Raw genomic sequence first — 4,610 nt, forward strand, 5'->3', positions numbered from 1 at the left:
AGGAAGTGAGATGCACGAAATACCACAACTCTGTTAGTTAAACCAGCATAACAAGCAGTACTGGTCAGTAATAAATATATTAGAAAAGTGGTTGTGATCCAAATCACTCTTGCTCTGATTCTGTTCTGTCTTCTCTGGATTTATTGCATACAGTGGCACAGAGAGGCACAGAAAGAAGTTGTCTTGTTGCTGCAGCAGGCTTTCATTTGTTTTGAATATTAAATCATTTCAGAATAAACAGCAACTGAAATGACTGAAGTGAATGTAGTCTGCTAAAGAATTTTGCACTAATGATTTCTACTAATGATTCCAGCCTTGTTAAAAAGTATGTCAACAGTAAGAAGCAATTCTAAAGCCCTCTGATGTCAATTGAAGCCTTTCTATCTCAGAAACTCGTATATGTTTGCTTTAGAAAAGCAGGTTCTCTACAGTGGAATGCTCACAGCAATTTCAAAAACAGCAAAGCAATTAGTTTTCTTAGGCTGAGGTTGTTGAGTGAGGCTATGTGAAAAGATAAAATAGGAGATATCTAAGCAATGAGTTGGGAGGAGGATGGAATAAGGGTCTTTTATGGTGGAAAATCAACTTTAGCTTTCAAATCTTTCAATGAATTTTAGTAACCTACAGTCTAGCAGCAAAGTTATTAAAATAACACTAAATTTGCCATTTGATAATGATCTACATAGTATTTTATCAAACTTGTTCACTTATAATAATTTATAAGATAATAGTTCACTTTAATTGCTACAAGAAATTAAAAGTGAATAAATGTTTAAATAAATATAGTCTATTGTGCTGAAACCTTTATGTGAAGTTAGGCTTATCTTTTCTCAGTCTTTCCAGGGACCATATTATAACTTTAAACATATGCTTGTAGGATTTTCATTATTTTTTATATTGTTCTTCTAGAAATGATCCTGACGATAAAATTGGTTTTCCATAACACACAATACATATTGTACATAAGGCCAGTACTTTAAATTCAATGGGCAAACCCATCTAGTTTTTTTTACCTGTCCAAAATGAGCTCAGTTTTGCCCAGACAAGAAACAGGGAGTAATTTTCTTTACTCTTCACTCAGAGAACATGATTAATGCATATCATGTAAGGGAACACAATGCAACTGGATATTCCTCCATATTTTTTTTTCTGCTTGGTGACCTATCCAATGAACCCATTAGTGAAAGGCCCCATTTTGTGACTGACTGTGAAGCATGATGTGCCTAAAATGCATGAAAAGGCTTCAAAGAACTGTGCTTATTCCAGGGAGAAACAAATTATCAGAAATATATTAATGGCTAAAGCTGTAATAGAGCACATAATTCTTGAGACAGAACGAAACCTGATATTAAGAATTAGCAGAATAAAAGAACCTGTTTGATGATACTCAGTGTTCAAAACCGTTGTTAAAATACTCATTTTTGATCAGTCATAACTTCTTCCATTCGTTATTGCTTCAGGTATGCACTAAACTGAGACTGAAGATGGAATGTTAGGGAATTTTTCCTTACCCCATTTTAACTCCCTACCAAATAGGTGCCTGCATCTGAGCTGCTCAGCTAGACTTCCTCACAGACTCGTTTCTAGGGTATAATTTTTATCTGCTGGTTCAGACAATTGCCCCTGTCCCAGCTGTGGGACTAGCTGTACCCAGAACAAACCTGTTTCCTCCCTGTGTCCATAAAGGAGTCCAAACTCCATGAGGAACTGGAGCTGCTTACAGCACGTGTGACACAAGGTGTGATGAACCCTGCCCAAGAAAGGGTGTTCACCCCAAGTTTGGCACTGCAACTCTTCTGCCATAGGAGCAAATGTTATGGTGAATAAATTCAGATGAAGATTTTGCAATGCTCGGAGATGATGGCAATAGAATTTATTTTTTAAAAAAAGTTGTTGCTCAAGGCAAGCTTTTATTAGCATTTTTTCTCTTAGTTCAGTTCAGTGAGTAAATTCCTTGCTCATGGCTTACAAAGAAGTTACAACAACAGATGTTACCCCCTTCCTTCTCCCCAAACTACCTATATAAAAGGCTTCTGTGGTGCTCATTGTCATGTCTCCCAAAAGGCCCACCCTCCCCAGCTGACACAGAAGGTTAAGTGTGCAGCACATCTGCTGAGCCACAATGGCTTATGGTAGCAAGGACAGGAGTAACTAAACTATTAATTTGCTTCTACTGCATGCTACTTAACACAATAACTGAAGCCTAGCTTTTCCTCTTCACATTAACAAAGGTTTTTGGTTCTTTGTTGTTTTTTTTTTTATGCTGATACATCATTTTTAGCTGGAGAGTTTAGAAGATCCCAAGTATTATGCTTTCCACTTCTTTAATGTATGATATTACATAATGTATTTGCCTGTCATGCCCTTGGAAGAGGACTCCTTGTACATTGATTGTTTACACAAAACAGAAACGCACAAGTGTCCGACAATAAGAGCCTCTCTAAGTAGTGTGACATCTGTAGAAGTAATCACATATTATAGATGTGCCTATAGAGACTGAGCTCAAACTTCCCAGTTACACAAGATCAATGCAACCAGCAGAGGTACAAAACTAGAACTTAAGGAAAATTTTGAGGTTGTCCAACTTCTGTTCAGTTTTTGAATATCTGTAAATTTGTGACTCTTCACCTCCCAGTTAGTTTTGACAGGGTTAGTTGTTTTCCTAGCATCTCCTTGCCTTGGTCATTTTAGTCATTCCTCTGGATGCAGCTTGGACTTGCCACTGAGTTTTCTCTAAGTTGACCACTATTGCAGCAGTATGCAAAATATAACCACAGACCATCATCTTCTCATGTGTTTGCAGCTCAGGAAATATCAGGAAAAATTTCTCAGGGAGCTGAAAAGTCTGTTTTTAACTCATCTTTTTCCTAGATTAAGTCAAGGTTGTTGAGATATGTAGCTCTAGAAACACGCTTATGTGTATGAGCTCAACATATTAGTGGTTAATTTTCTTGTTCTAGACTGAACACAAAATCTCTGAGTAATTAACATTTCTGTATTAACTTCATGAAGTTTTGAAGTACAAGTTTTGACAGAGTTTTGAACTATAGTTCTAACTCACGCAGAACCTCAAAAGCTGAATTGATGCTTTTAAACTGGACTGAAATATGGTTAGGACTCAACCCACATCTAATATCTATTTCTAAAGGGTAGTGGTAACATTAGGTCAGGTCCCCCACTGTCACTCTTAGCAGAACAAGAGGGCTTATATGTAATGCTTTTGCATAAATGCGTAGTAGCAGATAACAGAAATTCAACACCTTTAAGAGATGACCAAAGAAAGATGATCAGACTTGCACTGAGTGTTGGAAATTTGAGAGTTTAGGATTATTTTTTTCCTACTTGTGCAGACTATTTTATTCCTCCATTACGCAGTTCCAACAGTTAATTTAACCTAGTCATGACTTGATCTATGTCTCTGTATAATGAATGCAATATTGAACCAAACTTCACAAAGATGCTAACAGACTTAATGCTAGATGGGACTTCCAGTTTTTCCCTATTTGTCCCTCAAGAGACTGGCACTGTCACTAGGCAGGAATAGAGTTTTCCCCTTTACAAAGGACTGAGTCCTCTGTAGTAACCAAAGGGTAGAGAAAAAGACAATTTCATCTCTATTTGACTGCTCTCTTGTGTAATACTGTGAAGATTAGAAACTACTTTTTTAATGTACTATCAAGAAGATCTTAAGATTTCATGGCTGAAAAGTCATGAGGAAGGGCAAGTGATTCTGTTGATATAGCTGTTAAATTTCAGCACATTGCCAAAGATTAAGAACTTGGAGCAAAGATTTTTAACAATCTGGTATTCCAAATCTCTATCCAGCATCAATTGCAGCAGAAACTCTCTGAATAATTTGCATAGCAACTGTTGCTAGGAAAAAACCTGCAGCCTAAACCAAATTTCTGATAAATTCAAATCCTATCAGCATTTCCAGCAGCTGGAGAAGACTAAATATACATAGTTCAAATGGCTGGCTTCCTCCAGCAATAGTATTTTTAGATGTTTCAAAGAAAAATAGTGATTCAGAACACACAAATATTCTTGCTATATATAAGCTGGGGGGGAGGGGGAATGGCCATCTCAAGGCAGCAGAGCCTCTGGGTTTCAGATGTGTTATCTAACAACGGGCATAATTCATGTCTGAAATCAGATGCACCTGCTCAAGCTGACTGATGCTCAGAGGAAGCTTCTGCTTCCCCCAGGCCCAAGCACCCTTCAAAATGAGGTGAAATGGGCCTCACAAAGGTTTCTGAATCAAAACCTAAACTATCCCAAATTTGTAGAGCTTCCCTTTTTAAGAAGTGGTCCCAAGTCCTAATGGGAGACAGACAGTGTAGAACCTCAGTTTGGTCCCCACACACCACTTCTAGATGAGTTTTGTTCAAAAGTCCTTGATGCAGTAGTGTTCATCTCCCTAAAGGTTTCCTCTGGTGGAATGTTTTTTGGGAAAACACACCTCTGTACCATCTGAAATGAGGGAATGAAAGATCAAAGAAAAGTAAGTGGACTATTTTCCTTAGGAAAAGGGGAAAAAACCCCACCCCATAAATGGACATGGCAAGCCATGCATTGATAAAATCATATATGTTGACTCAAAGAAAAGACTA

This window comes from Catharus ustulatus, chromosome 15 (assembly GCF_009819885.2).
Source record: "Catharus ustulatus isolate bCatUst1 chromosome 15, bCatUst1.pri.v2, whole genome shotgun sequence".
NCBI lineage: Eukaryota > Metazoa > Chordata > Aves > Passeriformes > Turdidae > Catharus > Catharus ustulatus.